This window comes from Pan paniscus, chromosome 8 (genome assembly GCF_029289425.2).
Source record: "Pan paniscus chromosome 8, NHGRI_mPanPan1-v2.0_pri, whole genome shotgun sequence".
Lineage (NCBI taxonomy): Eukaryota > Metazoa > Chordata > Mammalia > Primates > Hominidae > Pan > Pan paniscus.
In genome coordinates, this window is record NC_073257.2 from 60,569,898 (window position 1) to 60,597,259 (window position 27,362).

General features: G+C 40.2%; 1 protein-coding gene across 25 annotated transcripts in view; it reads left to right on the top strand.

The window, feature by feature from the left end:
* The first annotated feature begins 4,291 nt into the window (after positions 1-4,291).
* MAPK8 (mitogen-activated protein kinase 8) overlaps positions 4,292-27,362 on the top strand; it is a 127,968-nt gene continuing 104,897 nt past the window's right edge. For 4 of the 25 annotated variants that reach the window (XM_055092768.2, XM_055092771.2, XM_057298883.2 and 1 more), the window contains exons 1-2: positions 4,328-4,512; positions 23,610-23,678. The gene's annotated coding sequence lies outside the window, so the exon portion shown is untranslated. Of the gene's footprint in view, positions 4,513-5,788; positions 5,983-23,609; positions 23,679-27,362 lie in introns of all 25 variants that reach the window. The other 21 variants (XM_055092769.2, XM_034930515.3, XM_034930519.3 and 18 more) reach the window with 12 other exon arrangements.

Consider the following 27,362-nt stretch of genomic DNA (forward strand, 5'->3'; position numbering starts at 1 on the left):
TGTTTGTCAGGCTGGTCTTGAACTCCTGACCTCGTGATCCACCTGCCTCGGCCTCCCGAAGTGCTAGGATTACAGGTGTGAGCCACCACGTTCAGCCGGGTGTGGGCAGTTTTAAGCCCCTCCCCACCCAGGTGATTAAAATGAGCAGGGTGACTTGTGAGTCAGTGTCCTGTTGCTGGGATTCTCAAACTCAAATGGGCATCAGAAATGCCTTGGGGGGCTCATTAAAACACAGATTGCTGGGCTTCTTCCTCAAGGTTTCTCACTCAGCCGGTCTAAGGTGAGTATGAGAATTTGCATTTTCGACAAGTTCTCAGCTGATGCTGGTCTGGGGAACCACAATTTGAAAACCATCATCTTAGAGGAATAAATGCTGACCTTTTTTTTTTCCCATGGAAATATGCATGTGTACTCAATCTATAAACTTGACTAGCTTAGTTGGTTCTCTCTTGCATGTACCTGTAAGCAAAAACAGGGTACCACTTGTAACTTCAAATCAGAGTTCTGCCCATTCTGTCTCCACTTCATTTTGTTCAAGTTGCGACTGAGGAGCTCGGGCCATTTTTGGCCCTTTCCTACCCCTGAAGAGCCACAGTTCTTGCAGTTGGAGGATGGATTTACAATACGAACACTCATCTTTCCTCTACTCATGCATCCAGGGTCTGTCTTGCTTTATCGGGAGCCAGCAGGCTCTACCTTGAAAGATTCTCAAAGAACATCCCTGAGTCAGGGACTGACTGACCAAGGTGCTGAACCTCTCCCTCCTGTTGGGGGAAAAGTAGACTTGACTGGAGACATGGGTGGGAGACGAGACTGGGAGGCTTGAAAGCAAGGCTAACAGAGAAGGATGGTGGTGGAGGTGGAGTCAGGGGAGAGGGAGTGTCCTTGGAGATGCCCTTCTGCAGGCTTTAGTTGGTAAGTACCTTCCCACCAACCCAACTCCCCACCCCTGGGGTGAGGTCAGGGAATTAGGAAGTAAGTTGAAGTCTCAGCTTTCAGTTTCTGCACCCTGAACAGCTTGGTGATGTTCACCTGACTACCTTAGTCAAAGAAACATCTTCAGTGCAATCCATTGTGTGTGGTCTGGGATGACAAGGGAAGAGATACTCTGGCAGAGTGCAACCTCTTCTTGAACATCCCTCAGGGCTCCAGCAGAGACTGAGTTTGAAAGGCCTACAGTTCCTCTTCTCTCCTTTCCCCATCCCAGCCTCAGAGGTATCCAAAGACCAGGTGTCCCCAAGACAGCTCCCCTGGGACAAGAGACAAGAAACCTGAATTCACTATATTTTCCTCTTTTTCTGAGTCAGCCCCTTAATAGGTTAACAAGGAATCCTAATAGGTTGACAAGAAAGAATTGCATGAAAAGGAAGAAGAAGGCCCAACACTGCATCTGGGTTACAAAAAAGCATTTTGAATTTGCAGAATATCAGAGATAATTACATTCCATCAGAAATAGCAAAATGCTTTCTGAAATCAATCATACACACACACAAACACACAAACGCACACATGTAAATATGTGGAATGTTCTTTCTAGTTGTAGATAATCAGAAGCTGACCATGGTAGACTGATACTAAGTCCGAAGCTCACTCTGTGGAGTGAGACAGAGGCGGTTATTAACAATAGCATCACAGAACTGGGCGTGAAACTCTGGAGCTCTGCTCCCAGCAACTCCCCTCACTTCACAACAGCTCTAAGGGTTGTATTGTTTTTTGTTACCTCCAGGCCTTTAATTTGTCTGGTGAGGAGTAGGTGGTACCTCTGTCTGTGCACTCAATCACACCCCGTTCTCTCTGGAAACACACGTCTTCCTTCTCTTTTGTGTGTATTCAACCTCTCCCTCTCAACAGTCTTCCCATCAGATGTAAAATATGCTTGTGTCCTACTTCACTGCCTGACTCATCCATATTCACCACCTTTATTTTCTCACCTCCCATTCATTTCCCAGCCCACTCTAATTCACTTCTGGTTCTATTACTCCAGGATTCCAAGCCTCCTCTTATGTTTAATATTATTGATCAGCCCTTTCTTCTTGAACACCTCTCTCCTGGTTATCCTTCTATCTCCCTGGCAGCTCATCACAGACTCATCTTCCCCTTTGTGGCCCTTTAACACTGAAGTTCCCCAAGCCTGGTTGCAGGCCCTCTCCTCAGGCCTAGGCTGACCCATCTATCCCAAGGCTTCAAGGAATCACTCACTGTCAATGATTCGTCTCTTAACTAGCTGAACCTCAGCTCTGTATATCCAACCACCAACTTAACATCAGTTTTGGGCATCTCAAAAGCCTTCAAACAGCCAAACAGCCTGCTCTCATGATATTTTAATGCCAGTCTGGTCCTTTTCCAAGATTCCCATCTTGGTAAACCAGCACTAACATCCATCCTTGGCCACAAGCCAGAAACCTTTGAGTTTTCCTTGATGACTCCCTCTCCTTCATTGCCCCACATAACCCATCACTTGGAGAATGTGTAAGTTCTGCCCGTTGGACCTCCTAAATAATTCACAGATCTTTCCATGTCCATCAACTATTTCCATGACCATCACCCTAGATCAAGCTTCCACCTCTTACCGTCTAGGCTACTCCTACATCCACCTGGGCTCTTTCCAATAAGGAATCTTTTCAAGAAGCTATTCTGACCATGCCACACCCTTTGCTGAATATGTCAGGGGCTTCCCATTGCACTTAGGATAAAAAGATTTTCAACATGGCCAATATGGATGTCCTACGTTTGGTCCCTTTACCAATCTTCCTGACTTCATCTCATAGCTCCTTCCTTGCTCCTCCAGCAGAGCTGGCCTTTCCTGAATTTCTCCATCTTATCCTGCTTAATCTCATCAGAGGACCTTTGCGTGCAAAGTTACCTCTAAAATATTCTCTGTCTAGTCAAACCTATTCCCAGCTCAAGTGACAGTTCCTCAGGGAAATCTTTTCTGGACTTATTAACTAGTGTATTAATTGGTTTCATAGTATTATGTATCCTTAACAACTTGTATTATAAAACAGTGATAATTTTGCGTTTACTGTTATTACTTTCATAGTACAGTGATTAAATCTGTAAACTCTATTGTATTGCCTGGCACTGAATGGGCATGCAATAAATAATTATTGCAGGAATAAAGGATGGAAGGAAGGAAATTAAGAGGGTTGAGAGGGAGGGAGAGAGGAAATGGGAAGAGAATGAATGAATAATCATCTGTATGTTCGCTTTCAGAATCACCAGAAACAGGCCAGCCCCACCTGTAATAGGAAACTAGTTTACCTGAAATCATTCATTTATTCAACAAATATTTATATATTCATTATTAAAGTAACTTACTTGTTACCGATTGTGAACATAACTATTCCTCTCGGAAAACATGAGAAAATACCCAAAGTATAAAAGAGAACCAAGTCACCCTTTATTCCATAGTCCAATGATGAACCATTGTTAACATAATTTGGTGTATTTCTTTCCAGGTTTTTTCTATGTGTATATATAGTATCAAAGTGGGACCATTCTATATATGACTTGTTTCTTGCTTCTTTCTCTTAATGATATACTGTGAACATTTTCCTATGTTGTTAAGAATTCCTTGAACACATGGCATTTAAATTGCTAAAATGTATTCTACCGAATGGATGTAGGTAATTTAAACGCCTTTCCACCCGTTGTTGGATATTTAAAGGGCTTGTCAATTTATCGCTTCTGTAACATTTACACGCTTTGTGGGGCCTCAGAAGTAAACCAGGTAATGCAAGGAATCTGGGAAGAGGTGGATTTGCAAGGAATCTCGGAGGAGGTGGATTTTGGAAAAACTGGAGGCAGCTTTTCCCGGGCAGCTGAAGAGAACACTTATCTCTCTGTAGGTTTCTGGGACCCGGACAGGTGTCCTCAGAATGGAACATATTGTCGGTCAAGGTAACCAGCTCTTCATCACTCAGGTGTGTACCGGAAGGGGGTGCCTGTTCGCTGCGCAGGTTAGGCCTAAGCGCACCTGCCCTTCAACCCTGTGCCGACGAGGCCCGAAGGCTTAAGCTCTGACCTGGCTACCGCCGCCAACCAGATGCGGTCCCCTGGGGCCACGCGCCGCCACGTGCCGCCACAGGGCCCGCCCCTCCCGCTCCAGGCCACGCCCCTCACCCACAGCCCTCGGAGGCTCTCTCCGCGGCTCCGCCTCCAGGCGACCTCCGCAAGTCCTCTCGGAACCCCTGGAGTAGCCCCGTCCCCGGGCGGCGGCCCCGCCCCCGCAATCCGGGCCCCGGGGCTGCCCCGCCCCGCCCCGCCCCGCCCCGCCCCGCCCCGCCCCGCCGGTCGCTCTGGAGGCGCGGGGGCGGGGCCCTGCGCGATGACGTGCGCGGGCGTGCGCGGTGACGGCCCGCGTCCCTGTTACTCAGCCGAGCGGCCGAGGCCGGACGACGCGGCTTGGATTGCGGAGCCGCGAGCAGCGCTGGGTAACGGCCGCGGCGACCCCCCCGGACGGCCCCTGTCCCCGCTGGCGGGCTTCCCTGTCGCCGTTCGCTGCGCTGCCGGGTGAGTGCGGCGGACGCCGCAGGGCCGGGACGGCAGGCGGCCCCGTCGTGTTTATGTTATTGTGCCGCTGCCGCCGCCGCCGCCTTCTCCTCAGCCGTAACCCCCTCCTGGGAGTGGGGGCGGGAGCGCGCGGCGGGCGGGGGCGGCGCGGGAACAATAGCGGCGCGGAGGCGGGGGCCAGCCGAGGGGGCGTGGGGCTGCGGGACCTGGGTGCGCTCCGCTGCCCGCCAGCCCGCCTGCCGCCGCGAGCCCCGCCCGCCTGTCCTCTCGCGTCCTCTTCGCGTGGGTCCTGCCTCCGCGGCGGGAGAAGAAAATGGAGCGGGGGGGTGGGTGGCAAGTTCTGAAACACTTCGGCAAGGGTCGGACGGAGGTGTCTTTGCGGCCCGCCGCGCCCTGGCTTCCTCCGGGGCGGCGGGGAGCCGGGGAGAGCGCTTCTGCCGGCAGGTCCCCAAGCCTGCCCCGCGCCCATAGGGACCGTATTTTGCTTCTCGATGCTTTCTTTGTGCTAACGTTCTGGGCGAACGCAGGCAGCAGCGCTGAAAAGGGCCAGAGTGGCCTGCAGCTCTGGGCTGCAAGGCAGTGCCCAGGCCCGTGGCTCGGGTGGGAGGTGTCCATCCAGCTTGGCCCGAGCTTCGGTGGTCAGCGCGCATTTCTCTTGAGGGTCATCGGTGGTGACCTTTTGACTTTTTCACCCCACCCTCCCATCTCTTTGTCTCGCATTTGTGTTCCCGATTCAGAGATGGTAGAACCAAGTCCATTTTAAAGTACCCTGATGAACACTTTCCGTTTTTATTTCTGAAAGTTCCCTGCCTGGTCTTTACTGCGAATTTAATAACATGTTGACTACATGGCATTGTCCAGTGATTACTATTTTTACCTCTGAAATTCAGCGATCTTTCCAGTAGAATTCTGGTCCGTCAGTCCATTGTGTTTTGAGATAAGCATCCAGCAAGTACCTCCTTGGCAATTAGAACATCTGTTTTTTCATTCATTCATTCATTCAGCAACCGTTTAGTACCGTACTCAGATGAAGAGGTTTGGTTTGAAGGTAAAGAAAAGTATCCTTTCATGGAAGAAGATGCTTTGACTGAAGTATAATAGATGGACCTTTAAATGAGACAGTTACATAAGTGATGTCTGTTAAGGAAGGTATGGTTATATTCTGGGTCATTTTTTAAGCAGTATATCTGGAAGTTCAAGTGTAATAGGAAGTAGAATTAGATTTGGTCTAAATATACAACAGCTTTTATTTATTTCTAAATTTTATTTTTTCCAGTCTTGCAGCCTTACAGTCATTTGTAATGGTTACCTCAGATTCCCCTGCTGTGGTTAACGTTAAACCTAGGAGGTCAGATGCTCTAAGTGAACATGTTTAGTGCTGTGCCTGACAAAAGCAAGCAATCAAAATGGGACTTCCTTGAGGGCAGGCCTGTCTTGCATCTGTTTCTCCACCACCTAGCCTGGAATATAGTAAGTGTTCAATAAAAGTCGGATTGATGAAAAGCTCTTTGTAATTGATAATATTTAAAATCAAGCCTTAAAAAAAAAACGTAATGTTCTCCATAAAGTTTTGGAAGCTTCATGCAACTGTCACATCAGATGGCTAAATGGTCAGTTCATGTACATTATCTTTTATGATGACATGGGCTTTTGAATCACGTGTAGGTCATTCACTGTCCTAAAATAAAATCTTGTCTAAATATTTTTTTTAATATGATAAATAAAGTAGGTTGTGGAGTGTGTGTTTCTGTGTATGTGCTAGTTTATGTGTGTCTGTGTGTGTGCATGTACGTAATCCCCACACAGGCACTCATAAACAGGTATTTCAGTAGGGGTCTAAAATGATTGCATTTATAATTTTGTGAATATTATTTGAAAGGTTTTTGGTGACTCTTATTTTGTGGAAAATTGAGGACAAAACCACATAAATGTCTTATTAGAAATATTTCTAATATTTTAGAAATGTTTACTTGAAATGTTTGGTTTTAAGTTCTAACTTGTATTAACACAATTGGTACAAAATATGAGCCTAAAACTCAAAATAATTGATTTATCGAAGTTAAAGCTCTTTTCCACTTACTAAATACAGTTTAGCGTTTGTTTTGGATTTGAAAGAATATGAAATGAATTAACTAATGAGTTTCTTATTATTTGCTGTAAAGTGGAAATGAAGAAATAAGAAAATAATACTTTTTTAAGATGAGGGTTGAAAATCTTTGAGATACCAAAGTTTTATTGCTTTACCTAGTTAAGGTATGTCAGATTCTAGTAGGGGTTACTGACAATCCTTTGGCAGTAGCTCACAGGCTGTGTAAAGAACCAGAGTCGTGTTACTTTGTTTTCCAAATTGTTGGTTTTTAAAAATAGCTTTATTGCAATTTAATTGATGTAAAATTCACCAGTTAGAGTGTATATATTTCAGTGGTTTTTAGTATACTCACAATGTTGTGCATTAATCACCATCACTAATTCCAGAACGTTGTCATCACCCCAAGAAGAAACACCGTATCCATTAGCAGTCACTCTGAATTTCACTTCAAATTATCCTTTAAAGTAAGAGATATAGCATAGATTCTGTTAGTAAATATATTCCTTTAGTAAGTATGAAAAGGGCTCCTTTTAAATGTCCTGTCCTGGCAGAATAGGAAACTATATCCTTCATACTCCTTTAGATCCTGGGGGAAATGCCATTTGGAAAGGAAATCTGTGCAAGAATAAATTGTATACAAATTAATGTGGTTATAATCTTAACTATTTGCTCCATGCCTGATATTATCAGAGTGACCTTGTGAGGATGAGATGTTCAGTGAAACAACTTGAAGGAATTTGTTGTTAAATGACTAGTCCCCAACTATCCTAGAGCTAAGAGGTTGTTGAATAGGAGCCTGCTTCTTGTTGGTCTGCTTTGCCAGCGGGTTGAATTTTGACATATTTCAGTCATCTACATGGTTGAGATGCTTTGTTGCACGAGTGGAAATACAAAATAATGTCTGACATTAGGATTCCAGTGCTCTAGAGGTCTCTGGTCAAGTCAATGGTATGGGTAGTAGCTTTTCTGATTCATGTGGTCCAAGGAAGTCATTATAACCACATAGCTTTATATATGAATCATTTGCCTATGTCAGTGAACTGTGATGCTGATTGTCTTAATCATGAGCTCTTTACCTGAACATTTAGAAGCCTTGCATTCTTACTCTTAATGCAGGTTAAGTTGAACTTTGATTTCAGAAGTGAGTTGACTGAAAGGTAACAGGAGTATTGAAATGAGTTATCCTGTCATTCAGGTCAATAGGTGGAGCTAGAGCAATCCAGGAATCAGACCTAGGTTCATTTCTCAGTTCTGCCATCTGGACTTTGTCATCAAGTTCTGGAGCTTTAGGCAAGTGCCTTAATGTTTTTGGCTTTAAAACTATAAACTGAGGCTGTCAGAACTTTTTTTTATAGAAGGCTTGTTCCTCAGATAGGTGGTTCTTGAGAAAACATACTAGGACAAAAAGAGCCCTTCTTGGGTGATAATCAGAAGCCTAAGTTAAGAACAGTAGTCAAAGTTAGGATTTTGTAATTTTGTAATTTTCAGAAGCCAAAAAAAGTGTTGAGTTGAATTTTTTCTTTAATATCCAGACTTAGAAAACAAAAGGAAGGCTTCACCATAAGCTAGAGATTCTTGGAAAGGTAGGTTTTCATTTATTCCACAGCATCATGCCTTCTCATGAGACCGTATGCTCCCAGAGACTTTGTGGAAGACATAAAATGAGTTCATTATCCTCAGGAAGCTTATAATCAAGGATGAGACTGAAGGCATCTCTAAACAGTTAATTTATGCTCTTTTAAAAGGTATATGAAAGGGTTCCCACCAAACAAAAGCCCACTTCACATCTCTGTGCAGGCCAAATTTCACTGAAATCCAGTTTTTAAAATTGTGTGTGTGTGTGTGTGTGTATGTGTGTATACGTATGTGTATGGAGAGAGACAGAGAGGAGACCCCTTTTTGGAAAACTTAGTAGCTTCCATTCTTTTTCTTGGAGGTGGGTTATATCACAAATACAAGAGATACCTGTGTTTCCTGTTACCCTTTATTATATTTCAGATTTAGTTAAAATCTGCCATTCTTTAGAAAGTCAAGGAACTCAAACCTTACAATGATTGCTAGCGTGGGTTTTAAGTTCAGCCCTGAGTTCTAATCGTGCTCCGATCTAACTAACTGTGGTATAGGCTAGTTCAGATTATATAACATATTTGGGCCTGTTTTATTATCTGTCAAATGAGAATAATAATAGCACATAACCTCATAGGGCTGTGAGGTTTAAATAAGGTACTGCATGTAAAGTGCCTGGCACTGTTGTGGCGGCTGGAATGCTAGATACAAGTATTCAGGTAGTTTTTGCTATTGTTATCACTTATATTTAACTTTGAACAAACATAAAATGCCAAGTAAACGTCAAACCAGTTTAATGCACAGTGTCCATTCTATTTTTCCAGAATATGCCATTTGTTTCACTCTGCATCTCTGGGGGGTTTATTTAAAATTCGATCATCTCATGTAATCTGAATTGACTGAGATGATTTATATTAACATTTGGACCAGTAATCCTCTCTATCTTAAAATTTGGAAATGTTCCAAAAGCAAATATTGAAGGGAACATATTTGCCACTTTCACGATTTTTTGCCTTTTCCCACAGGAGAAAATTGCCTAAGCTTTCCTAGGTTTGTTATAGACATCTAAAGGAATGAGAATTTAGGAGCTACGAATAGCTTTATCATGTGACACATTTGAAGAAAATGGAATGCTGTCACATCTTTTAAATTTAGTGTTATTGGGATCTTCGATTCTGTGAAGATTGCAGATTTGTCAGAGACCTGGTAACCACAACAATTCATTGAGGCCTGGAGGCCTCTTAAAAAATGAGGGAGATTATTTATTAGTACCACTTAGAAATATTATCTTTTCTGTATTTTCTGTGGTTTTCTAAGTCTTCTGTTTAGCGTTTCTATGATTATAATGGTGGATTAAATTTCTTGTTCCTTCTCAAGAGCATCTACTATGAGATGACACTGGTTTTTACTTCGGCAGTATTTACTGAGCATTGCACTATACTAATCCAGGTATTCGGTGATGTAGGAACCAAAGGAAATAGAAGTCAGTTTCTACCCTCAGTGAGCTGAGTATAATTTGATAGAAGATAAGGATTAACGTAAGCACATTTATGTCCTAACACAAGGAAGCAAATATTGTTAGTCATTTCATTAGGAATTTCTTTTGTCATTGGGGCATTTGGGGCCTTCCAAACCTTACATCTCTTGCCATGCCTTTGTACTCACTCGATAAACCTGAGAAAGCAAGATATCTTCTTTTCTGATTCCTGGTTTAAGTTGAGAGTGTGGTGCACATTAGTCAAAATCCAAATCATAAGAAAAGGCAAACCTTATGAATTCATTTTGGAATACAACAGGGTATCAAAATAAGTATATGAGAAATATGAAAAGCTGACAGTAGAAAAGATGCTACTCAGGTACTAACCAGAGTTCTCAATCTCCTCTGTATTGAAGCTCTTATGATGTAAGGCTGGATCTGTACTAGAAACACTTTTTAAAGTCTCTCTCCAGTATTGAGAAGTATAGTCCTCCAGTACTGCCTCTTGGTGCTGAGAGACTCAAGCCTGCCACCCACCATATTTCTGGGGAAACTAGAAACGAAAAATAGCCACACACAAGCACTTGCTTTGCTTCGCAGGAAACATCAAAACCATAAGATGTTATTTCCTAAAAGTCATTAATTGGGTAGAAAAATCACCATTTTCTGACTTGTTCCAGGAAGGATGGCTTTCTGATTTTCAGATGCCATTGGGTCAACCAAAGGTAAGATAAAGAAAAGCTACTGCTGTGTGGATTTTTCTGTGACTTGAGAAAGGGTCACTTTTCAGTTAAACAAAAACCAAAGCATCTAGCTTTGGCTGTTACTATTGAGAATTTAAAAGTCTTAATGTTTTAATTTGTTTACATTTTATATTTTGACTAAGTAGTAATGAATTCACTTTGACTCAAAATTCCAAAGATTTAAAAAGATAAAGAATCTCCTTTTCTACTCTGTGTAGCCACCTAGTTCTTCTGCCTGGAAACTGTTAAAATTCCTGTGAATACTTCCAAAGATAGTTTATATATGTTTAAGTATATAATCCTTTGTTCAAAATCCTTGGTCCAGATGTATTTTAGAATGAAGGCTTTTTTTGCAATTGTGGAAAGATAATGTAGCACATCTACCGTGTTATCCAAAATCCCTAGTAAGAGGTTGTAGCCTCATGATTAAACACATTAACATTTCTGTAAAAAATACAGACATAGGCCAGGCGCGGTGGCTCACGCCTGTAATCTGAGCACTTTGGGAGGCCGAGGCGGGCGGATCACCTGAGGTCAGGAGTTTGAGACCAGCTTGGCCAACATAGTGATACCCCGTCTATACTAAAAATACAAAAATTAGCTGGGCGTGGTAGCGTACGCCTGTAATCCCAGCTACTTGGGAGGTTGAGGCAGGAGAATCTCTTGAATCTAGGAGGCGGAGGTTGCAGTGAGCTGAGATCGTGCCACTACACTCCAGCCTGGGCGGCAGAGGTGAGACTCTGTCTCAAACAACAACAACAACAACAACACCCAGAAATAATCAAAGACATTAATATTTTTATAAAAGCATAACAAATACAAGTAGGGTGAATAAAGATTATAAAATCTTATGCTACGTCTCGTCAGGTTTTACCACCAAATACGTTTGTACTAAACTTATTTTAAAAACGTATTTTTCACAGCTTTATGGATTTTGGCTTTGCCAATGAAGGATAGGTGTCATACATATATACAGTCCTGTATAGCCTCTGCTCTGCTCCCTCCCTTTTTATTTAATGTAAATTGTTGCATGCAATATGTATCACCTTTTGCTTTTTTGTTTTTTGCTTGTTGGTTTGTTTTTTGAGACGGAGTATCACTCTCGTTGCCCAGGCTGGAGTGCAGTGGCACAATCTCAGCTCACTGCCACCTCTGCCTCCGAGGTTCAGGTGATTCTCCTGCCTCAGCCTCCTGAGTAGCCGGGATTACAGGTGATCCACCTGCCTTGGCCTCCAAAGTGCTGGGATTACGGGTGTGAGCCACCGCACGTGGCCTGCTGTTTGTTTTAATATAGCTGAGAGATTATTTTATATCAGTCATATCAGTATGTAAATGGCATGCTTTTTTAACATCTTTGTGGTATTCCATTTGTCTTACTCTGTTTGGGCTGCTATATCAAAATACCATAACTTGAGTGGTTTAAACAACAGAAATTTATTTCTCACAGTTCTGGAGGTCGGGAAGTTCAAGATTAGGCTACTTAGTCAATTTGGTTCCCTGGTGAGGGTCCTTTTCCTGGCTTTATAGGTGGCCGGCTTCTGGATGTATCCTCACATGGCCCCTAAGAGCTCTAGTCTGTTCCTCATCCTATCATGGGGGCTCCACCCTCATGACCTAATATAGTCATGAGAGGCTTAGTTACCTCCTAAAGGTCTCTCCTCCAGATACTATCAAGTTAGAGGGTAGGCCTTCAACATATGAATTTGGAGGGACACAGACAGTCCATAACATCATTATACTGGTATACCATTTAACTCCTTTCTGATGCATATTTAGGTAGTTTTCAGACTTTTGCTATCAAAAGCCGTGGTGCAGTGGATTACCTTGTGCATACGCCATGTTGCACTTAAATGCATAGGATAAATTTCCAGAGGTAGAGTTCCTAGGCCAGCGTATGTGCATTTGTAATTTTATGTATTGCTGAAGTGTAGCCTGTAGAGGTTGTCCAACTTCCATTCCACCAGCACTGTGTAAGGATGCCTGCTTCTTATTACCCTTAGACGTCTTTCATCTTTTAAGGGCTGTTTGTGTTTTCTTTCTTTTGAACTGTCCTTGTCTTTGCATATTTTTCTATTGCTTTGTTGCTCATTTTCCTAGATTTGTAGGATTAATTTTACAAATTGGCTCCATACTATTTTTTGGAAATGTTTTTCCCCAATTTGCTGTTTTCCATTCTATGGTAGGCAATTACGTATGGTTCCAACTTTATTTTCTTCACCAGATATCCATCCATTTGTCCCTACACCATTTATTAAATAATCCATCTTTGTCTTAACTGATTTAAAATGCCACCTTTACCATTTACAACATTTCCACGTGTATTTGGTACCATTGTTTCCATTGACCCATCTGCCTGTTTGGGACCTGAGCCATCCTGTTTTTATTATTGTAGTTTATGCTGTGTTTTCTGCTAGGTCTAATTCCCTTTTATTTCTCTTCCTTTTCAGAAGTTTTTTTCTGGCTTCTTTCTTGTTTATTTTATATGAACTTCTAAAAACAACCCATCTAGTCTAGTCTGTACCCCTCCTCTGCCAGTTTTTCTGTTGGAATCACTTTTTTTATTTTATTGTGGTAAAATTATGTACAGCTGGATGCACAAGCATTACAGTCCAATAAGTTTGCCTATGTATACACTTGTGCAATCCCAGATCAAAATACAGAACACTTCCATCACCCAGAACCTTTCCTTACATCCTTTTCAAGTTACTTTGCTCCCCAATGATTGGCTTCTATTACATGGATTCAGTGTACTGTTAGGATTTCTTTGTATTTATAGAATAAGTGACAGCTTTATGATGTACCTTTATATCCAAGAATAGGAAAAACAACCTTTTCATTTGTTGAAGTCTCATTTTGAGTTCCTGATAGCATTTTTAAACATTAAAATTTTTTTTGCTGTTTTATATATTTAAGTTTTTTTTTTTTTTTGCTGGAAATGGCATCTTTTTTTCCACTTTTATCTTCTATCTGGTTATATATAAGAAAGCTTTTTATTTTGTATATTAGTTAATATTTTATATATTTAATAAGCCCCCTGTAGAATATTTATTATTTCTAATAGTTTTGTAGTTGAATTTTTAATTTTTCTTATGTCATGCCAGCTTTTTTGTTTCCTTTGATTTTTACCTCCTCCCTCCCCCAACTTTTTATACTCTTGTATTTTTTCTTATTGCATTTATAGTGGTGATTTTAGAAGATTATAGTTTTCCTCCATTATATGTAAAACGAGCCAAAATATCTGTTTATCTGTTGAGTATTTAAATGTTATGAATAATAATGAAATTGGGGAGGGATTATGGGAATACTTAAAGTAGTGTGAAGTTTTCTCTCTAAAGTTAATGTAACTTTAAATGAATTGTGGTTTTCAAAATGTTAAATGGACAAGTTGGGGATCACTTGATAGTGAATGTAGGATTAGCAGTTAACTGCCTTGTGTCTTATTTGATGATACAGTCATGCACCACATGGTGAGGTTTCGGTCCATTACAGACCACATATGTGACAGTGGTCCCATAAAATTATACCATATTTTTACTCTGTTTTTTCTATGTTTAGATACACAAATACTTCCCGTTGTGTTACAGTTGCCTGCAGTATTCAGTACAGTAACATGCTGTACAGGTTCGTAGCCTAGGGTCAGTAGGCTACACCATATTATAGCTTAGGTATGTTGTACTATCTAGGTTGGTGTAAGTAGATTCCATGATGTTTGCACAGTGACAAAATTGCCTAATGATGCATTTCTCAGAAGGTATCCCCATCCTTAAGCAAGGTGTGACTATATGTATAGGCTGCTTTCTATGTGCTTAGCACCCAGAGGCAGCTCCCGGAAATATAATTTAGTCTGGTGTCAGAGAGCATGCAGTCAAAGTAGAAGTCAAGATATGAGAAGTATGAAGTGAATGAATATAGACAGGAGGGTCTTAAGCTTGGAAAAATGCAAAAATCAAGTCAGGAAAGCACAGGAGTGAGAGGGTGCAAAGAGTGAGTTTGATTTGGCGACTGGATTGGGGCAGGTCGCTCATCCTTATAAAATTATATGGTAGTTAGGTACTTAGCTGAACTTCAGTAGAGATCGCATTGCTTAATGGGGATTAAATAGTTTATTTTCTGTCTCTTCTTCCCTTCCCCTGCTCCCACCAAAAAGCTAAGGCAGTTTTCTGCTGAAGGACGCATACATCGTTAAGTAAGCTAGAAACAAAAAGTTAGAACCTCGGGAAAACAAGTATCCAGACTATCCTAATGGTATAGGAGCTAATGCATATTTGGTGCCTATCATATACCAGGCACTGTTCTTGTGCTTTATGTATGTTAAATTGTTTAAACATCCCACAGCAACCCTACAAGGTGGGCACTGTTACTCCCATTTTATACATGAGGAAACAGGCATAGAGAGATTATATGGGAAGTTGGTGATCTTGTTGGGTGGTTTTATTAAAGTGGGAAGAAAGAAGCCAAGTTGAAGATGGTTAAAAAACAATGAATGATTTTTCTTTTTAAAGACAGGGTCTCCCTCTGTTGCCCAGGCTGGAGTGCAGTGGTGTGATCATAGCTCACTGCAGCCTTAAACTCCTGGGTTCAAGTGAATCTTCCTGTCTCAGCCTCCAGCCTCCCGAGTAGTAGCTGGGACTCGGCTGGCGAATTTTTAAGTTTTTTGTAAAGATGGGGTCTCACTGTGTTGCCTAGGCTGGTCTGAAACTCCTGGCCTCATGTGATCTTACCACCTCCGCCTCCCAAAGTGCTGGGATTATAGGCGTGAGCCACCACACCCAGCCCCTGAATGAAACACTTTGAAAAAGAGTGAGAAATGAGCAAGTGCTGACACAGTGGGTGCAGACCACTCTTTTAAGATTAGCTCTGAAGTGAACAAAGAAATGGGTTGGTGGATAAAGGAAATTGTGAGGCTCAGAAAATGAGTGAAAATGGCATTGCTGTATGTAGGAAAGGGGATGCAGAGTACAGGTAGAGAGTTTGGCCCTCAGTAGAGGAGAGATCTTTTCCATCTAACAGGAGGAAATGCAGAAAAGTTGTGTGCCCTTGCGAGGAAGTTTGGAAGTTGGAAGGTGAAGGCCTATTCTCCTGGCTTTCATCTTCTCTTGTGGTTTCTGTTTGCTCAATGAAGCATGAGATTCATACGGGCAGAAAGGGATGGGAGTTTGGGGAGTTTGAAGCAGTTTGCCAAGAAGTATTGATTGTTCATTTAAGGTTTAAAATCTTGACTTTAAAGTGATATTAGTCAGCCTAGTTTTGTGACCCCCCTCCCCCCAGCATTATTTAGCTGATTAGTTACAGGCACAGATTAAGGCAGGTAGTTGAATTTACCCAGGGTGAGATTTTGCCAGGTGTATTAGAGTTCTCCAGAGAAACAGCAAATCGGAGTTATAGGTAGATAGACTGAGATTTTAAGGCATTTGTTTTTGTGAGGGCTGGCAAGTCTGAAATCTGTAGGGCAGGCAGGAAATTCTTGGTCAGGAGTTAATACTGCAGCCTTGAGGCAGAATTTTGTTTTTCTCAGGGAAACTTGTTTTTGCTATTAAAGCCTTATCAAGTGATTGGATGAGGCCTACCCACGGTATCAAGGATAAGCTCCTGTACTTAAACTTGACTGTTTGTAGATATTAATCACATCTACAAAATACCTTCACAGCAACTACATTAGTGTTTGAATAACTGGGTACTACAGACTAGCCAAATTGACACTTAAAACTAACCATCACACCAGATCAGTTCAAAAGAAGGAAAGGGGGACAAGGGAAATAAGGACCTTTTAACTAGAATGCTTATTGTGGGGTGGTGGTTGAGTGTGTAACTGGCCACAGGGTTTGAGTAAGTTAACTTGAAAGATTGAATGCCATGGTCAGAGTGGAATACCTGAAAGAGAGATTTCACAAGTATGATAATTATTGACATTAATAATGCTCAGGTTAACTTTGGGTGTGGGCTTCCGAGGTGGAATTCAGAGACAAGTCCTGAACGTGAGGAGGCCAATGAGTTAAAGAGTCTGAGGTATTAAAAAAGGGTCAGTCTGCATGCATGGTGAAATCAGCAACTAGTGAGAGGAGTAAGGGTACGTACTGTAAACCAGTTGTAATATCCTCAATGAATAAGGAAGAATTGGAGGGAGGATAGACGATAACAAGAAAGGTTAAAGGTAGTGTAACAGGCTAAGTTTGCTTGTCACAAATTGGGAATTTCAGAAGGCCAAGTAAAGGAATTAGGATGATGAAGAATTGAGTCAAATGGAGGACGTACACAGCAGTGTGGCAGTGAGAATTCAGGGAATAATAGATAACCAGGGAGAGCTGGATTTTTTCTGGTGACCATAAGCAGGGATGTGAGGTATGAGAGGATTAGTCCTGATACAGGAGATGGTGGTTATCACTTTTAGTGTTGTAGGACTCTGTGGCAGTGCTTTCAGATTGTTACTCATGACCCATTAGTAGGTTATAGAATTTTGGGAGATCACAATTTCTGTTATGTTGTTAAAAGAAATGAAATAGAAAATACCATAGTGTGTCATGTGTAATAAGGGACTAAGCATTTTTTAACGGTTTTATTGAGATATAATTCACATACCATTATAGTTATCTATTTGAAATATACAGCTCAAAGCTTTTTTAGTATATTCCTGGAATAATGGAGCCATCATCACAACCTAACTTTAGAACATGTTTGTCACCCCAGAAAGTAACCTCATACTCACTAGCAGTCACTCCCCATTTCTTCACACACACCCCCTCCTCTCCCTGGCCCTAAACAGCCACTTACCCACTTTCTTCTCTATAGTTTTGTTCATTCTGGCTATCTCTTTTTTATTTTTTTGAGATGACGTCTTGCTGTGTTGCCCAGGCTGGAGTGCAGTGGCGTGATCCCGGCTCTCTACAGCCTCCACCTCCTGGGTTCAAGCAATTCTCCTGCCTCAGCCTCCCGAGTAGCTGCGATTACAGGTGCCTGCCACTAGGCCTGGCTAATTTTTTTGTAGTTTTAGTAGAAACAGGGTTTCACCATGTTGACCAGGCTGGTCTTGAACTCCTTACCTCAAGTGATCTGCCCACTTCAGCCTCCAAAAGTGCTGGGATTACAGGTGTGAGCCACTGCACCCAGCGCATTCTGGATATCTCATATAAGTGGAATCATACACTGTGCGATCTTTTGTGACTGGCTTATTTCACTTAGCATGATGTTTTTAAGGTTCATGTATCATGTATCAGTACTTCATTTTTGTTTTTTTTTCTTTTCTTTTTTTTTTTGAGACAGAGTTTCACCCTTGTTGCCCAGGCTGGAGTGCAATGGCGTGATCTTGGCTCACTGCAACCTCTGCCTTCCTGGTTCAAGTGATTCTCCTACCTCAGCCTCCCTAGTAGTTGGGATTACAGGCGCATGCCACCACAGCCAGCTTATTTTGTATTTTTGGTAGAGATAGGGTTTCTCCATGTTGGTCAGGCTGGTGTTGAACTCCTGACCTCAGGTGATCCCCCACCTCGGCCTCCCAAGTGCTGGGATTTCAGGTGTGAGCCACTGCTCGGCCTTTTTTTTTTTTTTTTTTTTTAATTAGATCAGGTCTTGCTCTGTCACCCTGTTACCCAGGCTGGAGTGCAGTACCATGATCGTGGCTCACTACAGCCTCAAACTCCTGGGCTGAAGCAATCCTCCTGCCTCAGCCTCTTGAGTAGCTGGGACCACAGGCACATGCCACCACACCTGGCTAATTTTAAATTTTTTGTAGAGGCAGGCTCTCCCTATGTTTCCCAGGCTTGTCTTGAACTCCTGGGCTCAAGTTATCCTCCCACCTTGAGCTCCCAAAGTGCTGCTGAGATTAGAGGCATGAACCACAGTGCCTGACCTTCATTTCTTTTTATGGTCAAATATTATTTGGTTGTACGATATGCCACATTTTATTTACCTACACTTCATTTGATGGGCATTTGGATTGTTTCCACTTTTTGGCTATAGTAAGTAATATAGTACACAAGTTATGAATATGAACATTTGTACACAAGTTTTTTTGTGTTGTATGTTTTCATTTCTCTTGGGTATGTATCCAAGAGTGGAATTGCTGGGTCATATGGGTAACTCTATGCTTATTATTTTGAAGAACTGCCAAACTGTTTTTCAAAGTGGCTGCACCATTCTACATTTCCACCAGCAAGGTGTGAAGATTCCAAATTCTCCACATCCTATTCAAGCTTGTTATTGTCTGTCTTGAAAATAGCCATCCTGATGAGTGTGAAGTGATATCCCATTGTGATTTTAAATTGCACTTCCCTGATAGCTAATGATATTGAACATCGTTTCATGTGCTTCTTGGCCACTTTTATATCTTCTGGAGAAATATTTCAGATTCTTTGCCTATTTTAAAAATTGAGTTATTTATCTTTTTATTACGTTGTAAGAGTTTTTTTTTTTTTTTTTAAGAGATGGGGTTCTTGCTCTGTCACCCATCCTGGAGTGCAGTGATGCAACCTGGGCTCACTGCAGCCTCAAACTCTTGTACACAAATGAGCCTCCCTCCCCAGCCTCACAAGTAGCTAGGACCACAGGTGTGCCCTGCTAATTTTTAAAATTTTTTGTAGAGATGGGGTCTCACTATGCCGCCTAGGTGCTGTAACTCCTGGGCTCAAGTGATCCTCCCACCTTGGCCTCCAAAAGTGCTGGGATTACAAACATGAGCTTCCTCGCCTGGCCAAAGAGTTCTTTATATATTATAGATACAAGTTGCTTAACAGATGTGTGGTTTATAAATATTTTCTCCTGTTTCGGAGGTAGTCTTTTTACTTTCTTGATGGCATCATTTGTAGCACAAAAAGTTTTAATTTCAGTGAAGAAATCCAATGTATTTGTTTTTCCCTTGTGCTTTTGGAATCTTTTATAAGAAGCCAATGCTTAACTCAAGGTCGTGAAGACAACTTCTGCATTTTCTTCTGAGTTTTATAGTTTTAGCTCTTACATTTAGGTCTGTGATCCATTTTGAGTTAATTTTATGGTGTATGGTATAAGGAAGGCATGTGAGGTAATTCTTTTGCATATAGACATGCAGTTGTCCTAGCTCCATTTGTTGAAAATACTGTTCTTTCTACCAAATTGTCTTGGGCATTCTTGAAAAAAAGGCAGATTTATTTCTGGACTCTGAATTCTATTCCATTGATCTATGTGTCTATTCTTAGGTTCCCACAGTGTGTTGATTACTGTAGTTCAGAATTTTTTGAAAGTTGTGTTTCACATAGATGTGTGAGTATATTTATATATAGATACACACAGAGCTGTGTGTGTAATGGGTTATGTTGGAAGATGTTGGAAAACCTATGGTGTCTCCCCATTAGAGTTCACTTGCTTGTGGCAACTTAGTGGAGTATGTTCCCTCTCAGGTAATATACAGAGAAGACAGGTTAGAGGGTCTGTCTGTGAGTGTATGAATTCCTTTTAGATTGGATGACTGATTTTTCTTACTTTAGTAAAGTTTTCAAGTGCATGTGGACTGAAGGGCAGTAAGGAGGGCATAGAACAGCTATGGGAATTCCTAAAGAATTCATCAGAGATGAATGTAACGATTATGGAGTGAAGTATTTGAAATTTTGAAGTTAGCAGGGTTTTGTACTGTGCCAGTCTTTCATGATTTAAAAAAAAAACTTTTTTGAATATATTAAGCATGTCTGTGTCGGATAACTTAAGACATTATATAAGGAAAATTATATAGATAATTTAAGGTTTGGGAATGATGCTATCTCCTTCTAGAGAGGATTTTTGTTGACTTTGGCAGGAGGCAAGCTAGTGGCACTAGCAATCCCGAATCATCTTAATCCAGTCAGAGACTATGATGTTTCAAAACTGGGTTCCGGAGTCTACGAAGGCTGGTCTATTTTATGTTTTATTTACTTCTAGGTATGACCCCTTGGAGTTTTAGCATAAAGCCAGAGGTGTTATCAGCCCCACATGCCCCCACCCCCACACTTTCTTGGGCCCTTAACTCCAATATTTAATCCTCTCTAGTCATGTAAATCTATTGCAAGTTCAAGCTCAGCTTCTCATCCACCTCTTTGGAATTGGCAGATCCCTTCAGGGGGAGAAATGGCCCCGGATGCCAGACTCCCTTATGAGCTTTTCCTTACTCTCCCAGATCTTGGTCTTCATGCTTTTTCACTACCTTGGCACTCTGATGCCCTCAAACAGGTTTTTTGGTTTTGATTTTTAAAACATTTTTTCTGGGGACTTGGGCAGGTGTCCAGTTTTTCTAGTTGCTCCCAGTACGATAATTGGTTTGAATTATCTAGTTCACCATTTTAAGGAAAGTGATTTGTTAGGTTGATCAAGGTTTATGTCATAAGATTCTCTGTTTGAAATTGTAGTGTCAGTTTTTCCTGAGGGTAAGATTTTGGGTACCAGTTTCTACAGATTATAGAAATTATTAGAAAAGGGGGAAATAGCCTTAGGAATAGAAATGGGAGGGAAAATGGCAGAGAAAACTAGATATTTTTGCAAAGTTTGGGAAAGGTAAAGGTATAGAGTAACATTTTCATGTCTATTAGGAGTGTAAAAGGGCAGTCATGTATCAAAGGCGCTGACATATTTGTTGTAATGATATTGTCATAATTAAAAGGCTGTAGAATCTAGGTATTGTGGGGGTGGCTTTGAGAAGTATCTACTTAGTCGTGTTGAATAAAATTTTTAAATTTCGCAGAGAAACCCTAGGATACTGAGTCATTAATTGAAGGAGTCAACTTTGGGGCTGGACTTATGGTTGTGTCTTATAGCAGTATAAATCTGCGCAGCCAGTAGTATGTAAGGGATTGCAGAAAGAATTTAATTTCATAGAACCCATTATTAATATGAGAGATACAAAATGATACTGATTTTGATTTAGCATGCCATCTTCATTTATGTATGAAAATAAATGTAAGGTCTTAAAGAGTTTTTGTTTTTGATTCTCTAAGCTATTCCCATACTTCTTAAATTTCAAAATTACAAAGTTTTCCATGCATCTTAATCATTATAATTGAGGAAAAATGGTATATCTTTAATAGCCCCTTCTTCTCTTGAGAAAATGATAGATACTGGGTGTATTTCAGAAGGTTTTATCAGCAGAGTTTTGGTTGATATTTTAAACTTTTTGAGGATAGGAATTGTTTAGTAAAATGATGCCCTCTCTTTTTTGGCTCCATCTTCCAGTATATGTGTCATAGGAACCTGGTTTAAGTTCAGTGTGTTTCTTTGTTACACCTGTCAGTAGAATCGGCTATTACTGTTTTTTGGTTCCTTACAACTGAACATTTTGGTCACCGTCCTTACCCACTTTTTAAAGTGACTTCATTCTCCCACATCACTCCCAACTGAAGAATGTTCAGACATACACATTGAAAGAATATTATGGTAAACACCTGTATACTTCATTTGGATATTGTGGTTGTTAGCTTTTTTGTCATATTCGTTTATGTCTCTCCTAAAAGTAAACACATTCTCTTACATATGTCATACTTAAGCCCTTAATATCTAGTTCATATTCAAGTTTTGCTAATTATTCCCCCAAAAGATCAGTTTGTGCGGCAACCAGGTACTGTGATTTCTCACCTAGTTTCCATAGCTCTTGTGAAAGTGTTTTCGTGCATGGATAGTGTTCAAATTGATGTTTCTGTTAGGGGACAATCACTGGAGAGTCCTATTCTTCCATCTTATTCTGCCCCTCTCCTCCAAAAAGGTCAACTTGTAACTGGTTTTTTCAAACCAGTATTCAATCAGTTTATGAACTACATTTGATCGTTGTTGCTTTAGTCACTTTTAACATACAACAGTTGTCCTGTTTTCTTTTTTTTTTTTTTTTTTTTTTTTTACACTCATGATATTGGCTTCTTGAAGAGACCAGGCCATTTGTCATATAGAATGTTTCCCATATTTTGGATTTGTCTGATTTTCTTGTAGCAATTAACTTCTATCTGAATTCCCACTGTATTTCCTAAAGTAGAAGATTGAGCCTAAAGACTGGATTATATTTAGTTTTTTTTGGCTTAGTTACTCCTGTGTACGTTATATTGACTCATAACACAGGCATCAGGTGGTTTGCCTAAAGTGTGATCATTTGGTGTTAAGATGGTATTCACCAGATCTATCCATTATAACAATGGGTTTCCCCTTGACAATCAGCAGATCAGTGAGATGACATTTTGGTTCCCTTTGAATATCCTGTTTTCCAGCAGCCTTTTACCTGTGTGTTGAGTGTCTCTTGGTGAGCTTTGAATCAGTTATTTCATTTGGGCTTGCAAATGGTGTTTTTTTGTTTTTGTTTTTTGTTTTTCTAACCCTATCATCCTTTTTTTTTTTTTTTTTTTTTTTTTGATATGGAGTCTTGCTCTGTCACCCAGGCTGGAGTGCAGTGGCACAATCTCTGGTCACTGCAACCTCCACCTCCTGGGTTCAAGCGATTCTCTCACCTCTGCCTCTCGAGTAGCTGGGACTACAGGCACGTGCCACCATGCCTGGCTAATTTTCATATTTTTAGTAGAGATGGGGTTTCACCATATTGGCCAGGCTGGTCTCGAACTCCTGACCTAAAGTGATCTGCCCACCTTGGCCTCCCGCCTATCATCCTTCTTGATCAATTAATATTAACCAGCTTTCCTCTGTTAAGAAGACCTTTCCCTCTTGTCAACTGGGATTGAACTACAGTTCTTCCTAACAAGATGAGATAAATGTTTATTTCTCTTCAATATACCAACTCTTTTTAACATACCAATTTTGAAAATTTAACCAATTTGGAGTAGTCATCTTCAAAAAGTGGCACATAACTTTCAGTCTCTCGGTATCACAGGGATTTTTGTTTTTTTTCAGAAGTTTTATGATCATTTCAGTCATTCTTTTTAAAATAGTCTTCATTTGTAGAAGTTTTAGTTTTACAGAAAAATTGAGTATATACTACAGTTTCCATATACCCCAGACCCAATTTCTCCTATAATTAACATCGTATGTTTGCATGGCACATTTATTACAATTAGTGAAAAGTATTGGTACATTATTAACTAAAATCCATAGCTTATTCAGCTTTTCTTAGTTTTTAGCTAGTGTTTTTGTTTTTGCAAGATCCCATCTGGAATACCACATTACATTTTGTTGTCATATCTCCTTAGGATTTCTTAACTGTGAGTTTCTCAGATATTCCTTTTTGTGATTACCTTGACTGCTCAAATATTTTGTAGGATACCGTTTTATTGGAATTTGATGTTTTTCTCATTTTTAGACTGGCCTTATGGGTTTCTAGAAGGAAAATCACAGAGGTAAAGCATCATTTCATCACATCCTGTCAAGGGTATGTACTGTTAACATAATTTATGACTTGATTTTGACTTTGATCACCTGGCTGAGGTAACGTTTGTCTGATTTTTCCATTGTAAAGTTACTCTTTTTTCCTCCTTTTCATACTGTAGTATTGGGGAAAGGTGACCATGCACAGCCCACACTTTAGGGAGTTATGTCCTGCTTCTTGACGGCAGAGTATCTACATAAATTATTAATATTTGGAATCCTTCTGTGCAGGAGATTTTTATTTTCTCCCATTTAGTAATTTATTCAGTCATTTATATCAGTATGGACTCATGGTTGCTTATTTTATACTTTGGGTTATAGTCCAATACTATTAATACTTAATTTTGCTACACACATTGTTTCAGATTTGGCCATTGGGAACCCCTTTAGTTAGCTCCTGTGCCTGTGACATACTTCCATCGGTGTGGGTGTTTTTTGAGCACTTACTTTCTGGCACTGCAGGATACTCCCAGCTCATCTTGTATGTTTTCTACCCTAGTCCTGGGATCAGCCATTTCTCTAAGGAGCACTGTTTCCTTTAATTAGAAAATGGTATTAGAAACAAAGATCTAGGTGCACTTGTTGCTACTGGGATGTTGTGTTTTAGGTACTCTCAGCAGATAGAGCAAGTAAATATATTCGTATATTAGAAATATCTGTATATCTTATAAGTATTTAATATTATATATCAGTATTTATATGTGCATAAATATTTGTAACCATCTGTATCTATATAAGCTAAACATGAATTCTTAATGTCTTCAACTCTAATCTATTACCATACGGATCATTCCTGGTCCTCCCCTTACTGACCAGTAAATTTCCTCCAATAGCGGGAAACCTGCCTCCCAGCACACACCATTTATTTACTTAGTTGTTCAATTCCAACATAGGTCTTATAGCAGTATGAGAATTGTTAACTCACACCCAATGGAAACAGCTGTATCAACTAGGAGGGTTTTTTGTTTGTTTGTTTTTTGTTGTTCAATTCTTCAGAAATTTCTAAGTGGACAATCATGTCATCTGCAAACAAAAACAGTTTTATTTCTTCTCCCCCCTCCATCTGTATGCCTTTTCTTCCCTTTTATTGTCTTATTGCAGTATTTAGGACTTTAGGTATGATGTTGAATAGGAGTAATGGGCGGAGACATTTTTGCCTTATTCTTGTTCTTGGGGGGAAAGTATCTAGTTTTTCACCATTAAGTACTGTGTTCACTGTAGAGGGTTTTTTGAGGGGAGTAGAGTAGATTTTTTTAAAAAATCAAATTGAGGAAATTCTTCTCCATTCTTGGTTTTCTGACCATTTTCATCATGAGTGGTGTTAGATTTTGTCAGATGCTTTGTCTGCATCCATTGATATGACCATTTGATTTATCTTCATTAGCCTGTTGATGTGGTGGATTAGGGTTACATTAGTAGATTTTAGAACCAGCCTTGCATACCTGGGATAAATCTCTCCTGGTTATGGTGAATAATTCCTTTTCTACATTATTGGATTCAATTTACTAATATTTTGTTGAGGATTTTTGTTACCTGTGTTCATGAAAGATACTGGTCTGTAGCTTTCTTTTCTTACAATCTCTTTGTTTTATTATTATTAGAGTAATGCTGCTCTTTTAGAATAAGTCAGGAAATGTTCCTTCTGTTTTTATTTTCTGCAAGATATTGTAGAGAATTGGTATCACTTTTTTCCTTAAATGTTTGGAATAATTCACCAGTAAAACTGTTCAGGCCTGGTGTTTTCTGTTTTAAAAGGTTAATAACTGTTGATTCAATTTTGTAATAATACAGATCTATTCAGATTATTGATATAGTTTCTTTAATAGTTAACAGGTTTGTTCAGGTTATCTGTTTCTCTTTGTGAGAACTTTGGTAGATTGTGTCTTTCACAGAATATTGGCTTATTTCATCTTACTGAATTTTTGGTGTACAGAGTTGTTCATAGTATTCCTTTGTTGTACTTTTAATGTACTTGGGATAAGTAATGATGACCCCTCTTCCATTTGTTACATTAGTAATTTGTGCCTTCTCTCTTTTTCTTCTTTTGTTTTTTTTGAGACAGAGTCTCACTGTCACCCAGGCTGGAATGCAGTGGTGCGATCTTGGCTCACTGCAACCTCAGCCTCCTGGGTTCAAGCGATTTTCCTGCCTCAGCCTTCCAAGTAGCTGGGATTACAGGTACATGCCGCCATGCCCAGCTAATTTTTGTATTTTTTAGTAGAAATGGGGATTTCACCATGTTGGCCAGGGTGGTCTTGAACTTCTTGATTAGTCTGGCTAGAGGTTTAACAGTTTTATTTATATTTTCAATGAGCCAGCTTTTTTTCTTTTCTTTCTATTTTCCTGTTTTTAATTTCACTGATTTTGACTGTAATTCTTTTTTTTCTTCTGCTCACTTTAGGTGTTACTCTTTTTGATGATCAGTTGTCTCACATTTGGCCAGTGAGAGTCTCTTGAGGTGGCTGCTGTGTCCATTTTGATCTGACCTGGTTGATCGTTGAATGCTTCCTTGCTTTCTGGCAGGATAAAATGTTTTTCAACCTGTACTTATCTTGCCTTAACCTGGGACACTCCATTTCTTTAGGAAGTTGGCTTCAGTCTTAATTTTATGTGATTGCTCACTTCTTTCATCTAAACTTTAAACAGATTTGACACATTGAGATCTGCACTTTTGCCTGTTTTTGGTAGTCAACAAGAGCAACTGAGGTGTCCTGTTGATGCTAGTATTTAATGTGTCTTAAAACTTGTCTTAAAAACAGAACATTTTCCTGTTCAATTTATATAAGCAAAAAGACACTTTAACTGTATCCAGCCAAACTCTTCTATGGCATCTCTGAAAGTAATTTATACTTTGCCAGTTTGTACTTTTGCTAAGAGATAGTTGAAAACCACACCTTTTTAAGAAGTTCAGAAATTGAGGATGCGGTATTCTGAATTATCTAATTTGATTTTTCTGCATCTCTACAATTGTTTCATTACTTAGTAAAGCGTTTCCAACTTTAGCTTCAGGGTTTTTCTTTTACTTTTAACAAATATTATGTGCCAACTTACAAATAGTAACTCATTTAATTATTTTAACCTTGCTGGTAGATATGGTTATTCTCCTCTCTCCCTCATAGATGGGGAAACTCAGGCAAGATGAAGTTAAGTAACTTGCGCAGGCTCATACACGAGTGGCAGGGCCAGAGTCTGACTCCAGACAGTCGGCTCCAGACGCCACACTCCTAGCCACTGCTTTGTGCTGCCCCTCTTTCCTCTGCTAGTTAAGTCGAAAAAGTTGTTTGTGATTCTGCATCTTGCTTTCCTCTTCTCTTATTAATTATAGTATAATGGGTGTCACTCTTATTACCATAAGCCTTAGTATGGCATTGCGAGCACCAGTTAATTAAGCAATAATGTTTTGAGATCCCTAATTGGAAGAATTCAGAGCGGTATATTGCTTTGAGCTAGTTGGCCCTTTGCTGCAACTCTGGCCATGAGACGTTATCTTGAATAGTGATAATGTGTAAAAAGATGAGGCCTCCTTTTTTTTTAAAAAAAAATTAAATTCATTTAGAGTATGAATTTTAAAGTAGTGTAGTCAGTGATGATATAAGATCAAAGAATAAGTGAAAACACTTCATAAGGCACAGAGAGCTAAATGTGTGTAACTGTTTTATTGGTGTACATAGTTACTGCTGGAACTACA